Source organism: Schistocerca nitens, chromosome 1 (assembly GCF_023898315.1).
Source record: "Schistocerca nitens isolate TAMUIC-IGC-003100 chromosome 1, iqSchNite1.1, whole genome shotgun sequence".
NCBI classification, from domain to species: Eukaryota; Metazoa; Arthropoda; class Insecta; order Orthoptera; family Acrididae; genus Schistocerca; species Schistocerca nitens.
In genome coordinates, this window is record NC_064614.1 from 73954217 (window position 1) to 73966291 (window position 12075).

The 12075-nt window shown below is 41.1% G+C and overlaps 1 protein-coding gene across 1 annotated transcript in view; it reads left to right on the forward strand.

Annotated features, from left to right (window-relative positions):
- LOC126234580 (ionotropic receptor 75a-like) overlaps nt 1-12075 on the forward strand; it is a 432638-nt gene that overhangs the window by 146471 nt on the left and 274092 nt on the right. The gene's annotated exons all lie outside the window — the stretch shown is intronic.

The following is a 12075-nucleotide window of genomic DNA, read 5'->3' on the forward strand; positions in this document are numbered from 1 at the left end:
AAAAACTGCAAAACACATTCAAGTGCCTGGCAGAGAGTTCATCGAACCACCTTTACAATTCTCTATTATTCCAAACTCGTATAGCGCGCGGAGAGAATGAACACCTATGTCTTTCCGTATGAGCTCTGATTTCTCTTATTTTACCTACATCTACATCTACGTGATTACTCTGCTATTCACAATAAAGTGCCTGACAGAGGGTTCAATGAACCACCTTCATGCTGTCTCTCTACCGTTCCACTCTCGAACGGCACGCGAGAAAAACGAGCACTTAATTTTTTCTGTGCAAGCCCTGATTTCTCTTATTTTATCGTGATGATCATTTCTCCCTATGTAGGTGGGTACCAACTGAATGTTTTCGCAATCAGTGAGAGGATCCCGTCGCAACGAAAACCGCCTTTGTTTTAATGATTGCCACTCCAAATCACGTATCATGTCTGTGACACTGTCTCCCTTCTTTGTACTTTTTCGATGTCATCCGTCAGTCCCCTGATGCGGATCCCACACCGCACAGCAATACTCCAGAATAGGGCGGACAAGCGTAGTGTAAGCAGTCTCTTTGGTAGACCTGTTGCACCTTCAAAGTGTTCTGCCTGTGAACGCAATCTTTGGTTTGCCCTACCCACAATATTATCTATGTGATCGTTACAATTTGGGTTATATGTAATTGTTATCCCTAAGTATTTAGTTGAATATACAGCCCTTAGATTTGTGTGACTTATCGCGTAATCAAAATTTAGCTCATTTCATTTAGTTCAAATGGCTCTGAGCACTATGGGACTCAACTGCTGAGGTCATTAGTCCCCTAGAACTTAGAACTAGTTAAACCTAACTAACCTAAGGACATCACACACATCCATGCCCGAGGCAGGATTCGAACCTGCGACCGTAGCGGTCTCGCGGTTCCAGACTGCAGCGCCAGAACCGCGCGGCCACTTCGGCCGGCTCATTTCATTTAGTACTCATGTGAATAACTTCTCACTTTCCTTTATTCAGGGTCAATTGCACTTTTCGCACCATACAGATATTTTATCTAAATCATTTTACAAGTTGTTTTGATCATCTGATGACTTTACAAGTCGGTAAATGACAGCATCATCTACAAACAATCTAAGACGGCTACTCAGATTGTCTCCTATGTCGGTAACATAGATCACGAACAATAGAGGGCCTATAACATTTCCTTCGGGAACACCGGATATTACTTCTGTTTTACTCGATGACTTTACGTCTATTACTACGAACTGTGACCTTTTTGACAGGAAAACGCGAATTCAGTTGCACAATGAGGCGATACTCCGTAGGCATGTAGTTTGTTTAGAAGTCGCTTGTGAGGAACGGTGTTGAAACCCTTCTGGAAATCTAAAAATATGGAATCATCTTGACATCCCCTGTCGATAGCTCTTATTACTTCATGAGTATTAAGAGCTAGTTGTGTCTCACAATAACGATATTTTCTGAATCTGTGCTGACTATACGTCAAGACATCGTTTTCTTGGAGGTACTTTATAATGTTCTAATACAGTATATGTTCTAGAACCCTACTGCAAATCGACGTTAGTGATATAGTCCTGTAATTCAGTGGATTACTCCTGCTTACCTTTTTGGGTATTGGTTTGACTCGTGCAATTTTCCAGTCTTTAGGTACGGATCTTTCTGTGAGCGAGTTGTTGTATATAATTGCTAAATATGGAGCTATTTTATCAGCATACTCTGAGAGAAACCTGACTGGTATACAATCTGGACCGGAGGCCTTGCCTTTATTGATTTAAGCTGCTTTGCTACACCGAGGATATCTGCTTCTATGTTCCTCATCTTGGCAGTTGTTTCTGATTGGAATTCAGGATTATTTACTTCGTCTTCTTTGGTGAAGGAGTTTCAGAAAATCGTGTTTAGTAACTCTGCGCAGTGCAGGTATTGATTGCGTCTTACCACAGGTGTGCTTTACGTATGACCAGAATCTTTTTGGGTTTTCTTCCAGATTTCGAGACAGAATTTCGTTGTGGAAATTATTAAAAGCATCTCACATTGAAATACGCGCTATGTTTCGAACTTCTGTTCAAATGGCTCTGAGCACTATGGGACTTAACTGCTGAGGTCATCAGTCCCCTAGAACTTAGAACTACTTAAACCCAACTAACCTAAGGACGTCACACAAATCCATGCCCGAGGCAGGATTAGAACCTGCGACCGTAGCGGTAACCCGGTTCCGGACTGTAGCGCCAGAACCACTCGGCCACCCCGGCTGACCGAACTTCTGTAAAACTTGGCCAATCTTGGGGATTTAGCATTCTTTTAAATTTGGCATGCTTTTTTCGTTGCTTCTCCAACAACGATCTGACCCGTTTTGTGTACCATGGGGGATTATTACCAGCATTCATTAATTTATGTGGTATATATCTTTCAATTGCTGTTGATACTATCTCTTTGAAAACATTCCACAACTTTTCGACACTTACATGATCAGATCGGTAGGAGTGGAGACTGTTTCTTAAAAAGGCGTTAAGAGCATTATCATCAGCCTTTTTAAATAGATACGGTATACTTTGCGTTTCTTTTTGATGGTTGTAAGTGTTACGGTATTCAGCCTAGCAACAACTGCCTTATGGTCACTAATCCCTGTATTCGTCACAACACTCACTATTTGTACAGGATTATCTGTTGCTAAAATGTCAAGTATGCTTTCGCAACCATTTACGCTTCGAGTGGGCTCATGAACTAATTGTTCAAAATAATTTTCTGAGTAAGTATTCAGTACAATTTCGGATGATGTTTTATGTCTGCCGTATAACTTTCCCAGCATGTCGAGGGTAGACTGAAGTCACCACCGACTATAATTGTATGAGCGGGGTACGTATTTGAAATGAGACTCAAGTTTTCCTTTTGAACTGATCAGCAACTATGTCTTCTGAGTCGGAGGGTCGGTAAAACGATCCAATTAATAGTTTAGTTCGATTGTCAGGTATAACCTCTACCCATTTTATTTCACACGAACTATCTACTTCAATTTCGCTAAAAGGCTAACTACCTCTGATAGCAATAAATACTCCACCACCAACTGTATTTAATCTATACTTTCTGAACACTGTAGATAGTTTGAATAAATTTCTGCAGAACTTATTTCCGGCTTTAGCCAGCTCTCTGTCTCTACTACAACTATTTGAGCTTTAGTGTTTTCTATTAGGGCTTGGAGCTCTGGTTCTTTCCCAACACAGCTACGACAGTTCACAATGACAACACCAATCGCTTCTACAACTACCTTACTGTGTTTTACCTGCCCTCTTTTTGACGGACGTCCCTCCTGTGGTTTCCTGAGGCCCTCTAACCTAAAAAACAGCCCAGTCCTTTCCCCACAGCCCCCGCTACCCGTGTAGCCGCGTCCTGTGTGTAGTGGACTCCTGACCTATTAAGTGGAACCCGGAAACCCACCACCCGATGGCGCAAGTCGAGGAATATGAAGCCTACACGGTCACAGAACCGCCGGAAGCCTCTGATTTAGGCCCTCCACTGGGATCTGCACCAAAGGACCACAGCCGGTTCTATCGACGATGCGGCAGATTGTGAGCTCCGCCTTAATATCGGAAGCAAGACTGGCAGTCTTTACCACTTCCACAAGCCGCCCGAATCGACACAGTGTCTGTTCCGATCCAAAGCGACAAACTGTAGAGATCGGAATACATCCAGCAGGCTGCAAGTGCTGCTCTTACAAGGGGAGGCCGCCAATTGTGAAATTCAGATTCGATTCATACTGCGCATAATAAAAGCGCATGGCCAGAGGTGTAATGTGGCAAAGCACCAAGATGCACTTCTCAGCCGTTGTCGAGAAAATCGACAGTGAAAAGAAACCGTTGCGGTGAAATACTCTCTACGATTAATAATTTTCTACAGCGTCGTGGCGCAGGGGTAAGCGCTCGGGTTCGTAATCCGAATGGCGCCGGATCGAATCTCGCGCCATGCAATTTTTTTTATTATTAGTTTTTTGTAATTCAAATATATATATATATATATATATATATATATATATATATATATATATATATATATATAAACTATTAATGAATTGCTTATGCATGTTGGTGTCGGCGGATCGGTCTCCAATTGTACCGCCTCCATTTTTCCGTTTTTTTAACAGGGTGTACCAAAGCTCTCACGTCCGCACTGATTTTCGACGATGTTATAAGTTGCGCTAGGGACCGCATCTACCTTCTTTCAAAGTTAGCAGGCAACTACGCTGTTATGCGGCGGCTCGTTTCGGCCCATTCAACATCTGTCCTTCAAGTGTAACGAGCGAGTAACGGAGTTTATATTTCATCCCTGCCGCAGCAAATTTGTGTTCGTGGGGTCTCTATTTTAATTCGAACGTTTGACTTACGCTATACGTATGCGTTTCGGAATACCGTTTCTACGTCTTCCGTTAACTATACGTCGTTAACATTATGAAGACAATAACATTTGTGAAATACAACTTTGTTTGCGGAAAACATAATGATGTTCGAAGTCCCCAGTTTTTCCACGACAAACGACTTTCAACAACTTATTATATGCATAATTGTTGCAACTGATTGCCGGGAATTATATATATATATATATATATATATATATATATATATATATATATATATATATTTGAATTATAAAAAACAAATACTAAAAAAAAAGGTTGCATAGTGCGAGATTCGATTCGGCGACCTTCGGATTACGAACCCGAGCGCTTACCGCTGCGCCATGACGCTGTAGAGAATTATTAATCGTAGAGAGTATTTCACCGCAACGGTTTCTTTTAACTGTCGATTTTCTCGACAACGGCTGAGAAGTGCATCTTGGTGCTTTGCCACATTACACCTCTGGCCATGAGCTTTTATTATGCGCAGTATGAATCGAATCTGAATTTCACAATTGGCGGCCTCCCCTTGTTAGATGAAGAGGTTGGCACAGGAGAGGAATTTGTGACGGGTCTCATCAAAACAGTCAGAAGATTGGTAACCGAAGAATAAGTAAACAAAATAAAACTAAAAAAAAGTCAAAGACAAAAGGCGCTATAATACGGTATTAGCATAATGTCTCTTGGGTTTATAATTTTAGAGCCTATGTGCTTACATTGTCATTTCAGATTAACGTTTCACCTGTTCGGCGATAACAATTCTTCTTGTGCCATCAGTCCTTCTGCAGTATACTGAATGTAGTCATCCTTTACAACGCTAAATTCCTAACGTCTCATACGAACACTTAGTGCTTTTATTTTTGTCGTTTGGCAATAATTTTCCAAAAGATTGCAACGATAGTGGCCCTACTCTTAAGACAGCACACACCAGTTGGTATTATTATCAAGCACGCTGAATAAAGTTTGCAACACTACCGCCCTTAAACGGACGTGCGTTAGCTGTATAAAGCCTGTACTGTAATAAGTTCACGGGCTTCACCTTATAATCAAGGATTTTAGTACATAAATTGACCGCGTGTACCTAATAGAAGCAAGATCGGACTTGTAATCAGTCAATAACTACAGCGATTCATCAAGCATATGTAAAGTATAATTGCTCGTTCGCATGGACAAGAAGTATACACAGTAGATACTACCTATAATTAATGATTCGGTCGCCAGCCTACTTAGGCAATGAGTGAGCTTTTCCTTGTACAAGTGGGTGCATGTACAAGCATAGTAACACGTAGTAATGATGCGTTATATGGCAAAGTTTGGAACCAGAAAAATCCACTGAACTAAAGCTTTCTCTTTTTGTACTAATTTGGACGAGCTAAATTCACACAACACCACACAGCAATGATTATTACGAACTGCATTTCGTATATTGATCAGACTGAAATCGGGCATAGATTTTCCTAGAGTGCACAGTTTTGAAAACACACATACAATGTCACTATTGAAATTGGGAAAACAACACTAATACACTTAGGTTCAATAAAGGACTTAAATTTACTGGTCAAATATGATCAGCACATTTCAAGGTTTGAAAGAATGAACAAGAGAAAGGGGGGGGGGGCCTGAAACTGTTATGGTCGTTATACTGAAACTGTTAAGTACTAAAAGGCAAATTAACACTCAAATTTATCAATCTATGGATAACTACTCTTTTGTCTTACTTCTGAATAATTTAACTGTCATTATTTCTGTCTCAGATTAATTAAATAACATCGCTAATTCAATTCAAAAAAACTCTCTCCCAAGTTAGTCATACTTTTGTTCTTTACCAACATTTGCAATAATTCACAGAACTTTTAAATTTCTTTATAGCAAAAGTTTGACTGCTGATAATTCTCATTTACACTAATTATAAACTTTCAGTTCAGGATACTCGGGTTACACAATATGAGGTAAGGATCCTGTCTAGGTCAGTGATCAGGATAAGTCATGGCTAAAGCAATTCTGGTAAAAGTCACGTTATTATTGAACAGTTAGAAACATTTCCGACACTGGTCCACACAAATACACTTCTAAAGATGAAATAAATGTTTGACCTGTATAAGTCGGTGCGGCGGTTGGCGGACAGCGAGGTAGCGGGAAGCACGGCACACATACAAGCGCGGCTAAGGCTCACGCTACATAGGCACTTTCCATCTTCTTAGCGTCGTGATCTTTCCAATTTTGTGCCTCACAATATAGCCATGCCAAGTAGTCGTCGGAATCGGTGTACCCGAGGCTCAATGGAATCCACTTTTCCTAGGTAGCCGCCTCGGTACAGTACGTGTTCCTCTGACCAATTCACCACTCCGACTCTTATTGATGCTCGCCTCCGACTGACTGACTTGAGCCCGTTGTGCCGAACCGCGCCCAGTGTGCGTTTTCCCGCGCTCGCCTGCCTCCACCTTTTCCCGCTCCCCTACAGGTAGGGTATTCACCACAGATTTTCTACTACACATATCCTAATGTATTACCTACGTATGGACCAAGTGTTTAAATTACAATTTTCACATCTTACAATAGTTTTAACATTAAATACACTTCCCTTTGATTACCACATTATTTGAAATCCAACATAAATAATAATATTCATTTCGAAAGTTACTCACAGTTTCTTTAACATCACGATACGAACCGAAAAAGAAGTTCAAAACCTTGCTTACATTTATTTATCTAAATTCATAAAGAAAAAAATTATTATATGTACAGTTGTCGTTACAAGTTCGTACAGAAGAATGTAGGAATTTGTTCGCTATACTGTCGTCAATTTCGGCCTGTGATTGCGGGCTTGGTCACTGGTAATTCTGCACGTTTCAAAGTAACAAGTCCATCATTCAGTCATTCGTCATCATTTGTCATTATTAAGGCCAACCTAACACAGATTACAGGAGATGCCACCCGTTCGCCGTGCTCCGCTTTTCCGGTCGCCGACAGAGTATTCATGCCAAATGAGCTGATGTGAAGCTAGAGACGCAGGGGTACATTTGTCACTGTCAGCAAAAGCACGACACAACTGCAGAGTCCTGCTAATGGAACGCAGACAACGGCTACTGCGCGATGCTGCTGCTAGATTAGAGGTCGAAGTGTCATCAGGCCTTACAAATAAAGGCAAAATTTAAAAAGTGTGGATCGTGACAACTCACACAGTTGGACAATCTTATCTGATGAAAAAGTTAGACCGTCTACAAATTTAGATTGTTCATTGGTGTGCTGAAAGGCTTTTTTTTGTTAACAGTCTTCCGTTTGAATATCGGAAGATAAAATAAACTCCAACAGAGAAACGGACGAAATGGCTAGTTGCAAAAAGAGAAATAATTGAGGAATAATTGAATGTAAATGGGAAATAAAATGATGACGTGGTGAAGTTGGTCAAAACTACTATAAAGTGCACCATTGAATGTGAGTATACTGTATAAACAGTAAAATCGTTTGTCACGAGTTGCGACGACATCGCAGGGAAGTTCCGCAGTGATCTTGGAATTTTTTTTAAAAAAGCGCTTATTCCAGTTACAGGTCACACGTTTTTACTGAGGTCTGAAGATGATCGTCACGGATCGAAAACAATTACGCGGTGTAAAACAGTCTATAATGAAACCAGTTATTATCCAATAACACGCATACGTGGCAGTTACAGTGTACACTTTTACCCACAGCACCTTCTCCAGAAATGTGATCATAATGTCTTTCTGAAAGTGTGTTGATAGTTATGGTACATTTCTGACATCGTCTCAGATGACTTTCCAGTTCCTACACGTCCCACAGTTTCCAGTATCTTCGGAATTATATCGTGGTGTACTGCTTACATTTTTGATCTGATAATAAAGAAGTCGGTCGTTTTCTGAGCACATTACTGGATCACCTAGTTCCTCCCTATCACCTTGCAAATTTTCTATTTCACTTTGTAACAGTTCAACATTTCCTTTTCATTGCACAAGCCTTCGGTGTACTCCTACTATCAGTCTCTTAACAGTGCTTTTTCTTTTCCATCTCATAGGTACAAACCTTCACATTTTACGTCAATCTTCCTGTACCAGAACTCCATATTCGCCGCAGTCGATTCCCTCATCCGTTCTGATTTTGCTTATTTGTACATGATGTTAATTTCATTCCTGAGCAACACTTGCTACTACGTTCCTACATCATTCTCAAGATCTTATATTTTCTTTTTCTCCTGAATCCGGACCCACTGAATTTCTAATGGAGTTCCTTTCTTCTCATGAAATGTTGCTGAGTAATAAACCTTAACAGAAAGGATCAGACATTCTAGTTCTCCAAAACGTGTTCAATGGTGATCATGTCGGGGCTTTTAACAGGCCATTCTAGAAACATTACCTCTTATTTTTCAACAATTTAGGGATAAACCCTTCCTTGGCGGGCAAACACATTATGGTGTTGATACGGACACTCAGATGTACTTGTGCTACAAAAGTTGCTTATAACCTAAAAAGCAAGAGAAAAACACGACTAAATGTGATATATCAGCATATTACATCTATCACATAATACGTTTATTGTGTGTATAAAAAAAACATGTATTTCAGGCCACTGATGATGCTTCCCAAATAAATGAAGCGAAACGCGTATTTCAAGAAACAAACTAACTTCATTTAGTTGCATAGATGGTAGATACCTCCACGAACTTTCAAACCATCTTTCCTTCGTCATTTTTCATGCATGTCTAGCGGACTGGCAGGAGCTAAATACCTTTTAAGATTTACCTGTGAAACTGAATACAAGTCTGACCTGAATTGAAAGTGTTGTGTACATAGTTCCGCGTAGTCAGCGCGTACACAACTTTCCCACTAGAGCGCGCCCCGCTAAGTACAACAGCGCAGGCGCAGAGCTCGTCCGTCGCCGCACTACGAGATGGCGCTGCCATAGAGACGGACCAAATTCTGCTTCCGCCAATCTACGTATTAAAACGTAACGCAGCCAATGAGATTGCTGCTAACGTAGAACCTTTTCTCCTCGCAGATCACACTCGCGCAGTGATACATGAACGCGCGAGGTTTTATAACGACTGTACAGACCTCTGATTAGTCAGTCTGCATTTGTCTGCAACAGTCTGTATGAATTCTACATTTGTCTGTACCAGTCTATAGTCAAGTTTCAGTCTGCATCCAATACGATTACCATATTCATGTACATAGCCATGAACATAAATGTATAGACACTATTGTCAAGTATCAGAGATATATGTGAGAGTAAGATTATCGTACCAGTGCCAAAGGAACTTCAGATTGTCAATTGTAAATAGCATGCAGAACCGAGTTAAGTAATTTTTATGCTTGTTATTATTTTAATAAATTTGTGTGAACATTAATCGAGTTCTGTTTAAAGTTGGTCACCGTCAATCTGCTACTCTAAGCGTGCAAGTGGCATTTCTATCGTCTGACCTAACGGCAGAAGATAAACACGCCACGATAAGACCACGAGACATATTGCTGACACTCGCCTACTTCGTTAGAGCGACAAGTCAAATAATCTGATGGTGTGTGTACTGAAGGTCTTACAGTACGCACACCACAGAAAGTTATGCCCTATAATATTCAGAACGCTGGCATATGAATCAAATTTTAGTGACAGGATTTGTCTGCAAATAAATTAAAGAAAATCACCTGGGAAGTCAACACTTACTTTATTAGCACAATGATCTATAGTGGGCATTGTAAAACGAAAACTGAATTTTAAGTGAATAAGAGCAGATATCTCACCACGCATAAAAGTATTTAATGAATACGGCTTATAGCCATTTGCTGAGACATGGAAATGGGCTCCCAGTTTGTTTTAATTTTGAGCAAAACAAAAGATAGCGATTAAACGCAGTTTCTGTGAACAAAGCACTGGATCTCTGCCACATGCGTCAGCACCAAAACCTACTGTCTACTGAAGACATGCGAAAACTATGAAATATAATTTTCGTAGTGGTTTCTGTTATAGTTTAAATCAGAAAATTCTACTATTTGCGGAAGCCTAGTAACATGTTTTGGTTCATGTTATTGAGTAACAACTACTGAGAAGAAACTGTCCTCATTCGTTTAAATAGGAAAACGCATCGCAATGAGAAATATCTGTTTAAATGTAAATTCGTATAATTAATCTCAGAAAAGTGATTAGGTCACAACGTTACATGTATTATTTGTGCCTGGAGAATACGTGACATACAGATCGCTAAAGTTTACTTATATAAATAGGACTAAAAATAATAATGTTCTAAGGAAAATGTAAAACACTGATTAACTAAGACATCTCAGAAGTATGATCAAACATAAATCGCAAGACTTAAAGGTTCATTAATAGGGTCTGTGAGTAAACTATTTCCTAAATAGTGATACAGTTTGTATGTATTGTATGGCATGTTAACCGGGAGCCTAAAAACGACGGAGAGGCTCCGTCCCAGCCGCAGTGGTCCACAACTCCCCGACGACCACTGCAGTCCACTTCACCCGTCCGCCGCCCCACACCGAACCACTCTTTCAGGGTTATTGTGCGGTTTGGCCCCAGGTGGACCTCCCCACTACCAGGGAAATTCTCACACCAGACGAATGTAACCCTTATGTCTGTGTAAGTAAGAACTTTGGTATAATGGTGGTGTACGCGTACGTGGAGAACTTCTTTCCGCAGCAATCGCCTACATAGTGTAGCTGAGGCGGAATAAGGGGAACCAGCCCGCATTCACCGAGGCAGATGGAAAACCGCCTAAAAACCATCCACAGACTGGCCAGCTCACCGGACCTCGACACAAGTCCGCCGGGCGGATTCGTGCCAGGCGCTCCTTCCCAATCCGGAATGCTATGCGTTAGACCGCACGGCTAATCGGGCGGGCGTGATACAGTTTACTCACAGTCCCTATTAATGAACCTTTACGTCTTGCGATTTATGTTTGATCATACTTCTGAAATATATAACTTCGAAACATACTCGTCTCACAAAGACACAGAGCCGATAATCACAAGTGAGACGCAAGTCCAACACGTGAAAGGTATCGCAAGTTTGCGATGCGAACCCAAAACTTTAAGCATGAAACACACGTTCGTCGTGAATGATTAACGATATCGTACTACACGTGTGCATTCCCTACGTGCAACCAAGCTACACACTACCACCTAAGCGTACAACAACAACAGTAACCCCCAGCATTAGACACAAAGCCACTCGACTCGCATTCGGGATCCGCCAAGATTTAAGTTTGCCGTGGTTCCCCTAAATCGCTCGTGGCAAATGCTGGGATAATTCCTATGAAAGGGCAAGGCCGATTTCTTTCCCCACCCTTGACACAATCCGAGCTTTTGCTCCGTCTGTAATGTAATGATCTCGATTTCGACGAGACGTTAAACTGGATCTTCCTTCCTTCCTTCGACAACAGCCATATCGCCCATCATACAACGGGACTCCAGAGTAGCTATTCTAGTCCATACCAGAGGATTCTCATCGAGCGGCGGTGGTGTCATTCATTTGCTCACCCAGCACTTCCAGGATGTCCAACCCCGACGATGAGTAAGTTGTACACTGATGAGCCAAAAAAGTATGACCACCTGCTTGATAGCATGTCTGTCATTAGAACGAAATACATCAATGATTCTGCGTATCAGGGATTCGACACTTTATTAGTAAGTTTGAGGAGGTATGTAGCATTAGAGTCTACGCAGAGTTCATGT